General features: G+C 56.7%; 1 protein-coding gene across 2 annotated transcripts in view; it reads right to left on the reverse strand.

The window, feature by feature from the left end:
- The window catches only part of GEMIN5 (gem nuclear organelle associated protein 5), a 49,840-nt gene that overhangs the window by 5,693 nt on the left and 43,835 nt on the right, over positions 1 to 312 (reverse strand). The window lies entirely within an intron of this gene.

Consider the following 312-nt stretch of genomic DNA (forward strand, 5'->3'; position numbering starts at 1 on the left):
GCTGGCCGGGCGCGGTGGCTCAAGCCTGTAATCCCAGCACTTTGGGAGGCCGAGATGGGCGGATCACGAGGTCAGGAGATCGAGACCATCCTGGCTAACACGGTGAAACCCCGTCTCTACTAAGAAATACAAAAAATAGCCGGGCGAGGTGGCGGGCGCCTGTAGTCCCAGCTACTCGGGAGGCTGAGGCCGGAGAATGGCGTGAACCCGGGAGGCGGAGCTTGCAGTGAGCTGAGATCCGGCCACTGCACTCCAGCCTGGGCTACAGAGCGAGACTCCGTCTCAAAAAAAAAAAAAAAAAAAAAAAAAAAA

This window comes from Theropithecus gelada, chromosome 6, assembly GCF_003255815.1.
Source record: "Theropithecus gelada isolate Dixy chromosome 6, Tgel_1.0, whole genome shotgun sequence".
NCBI lineage: Eukaryota > Metazoa > Chordata > Mammalia > Primates > Cercopithecidae > Theropithecus > Theropithecus gelada.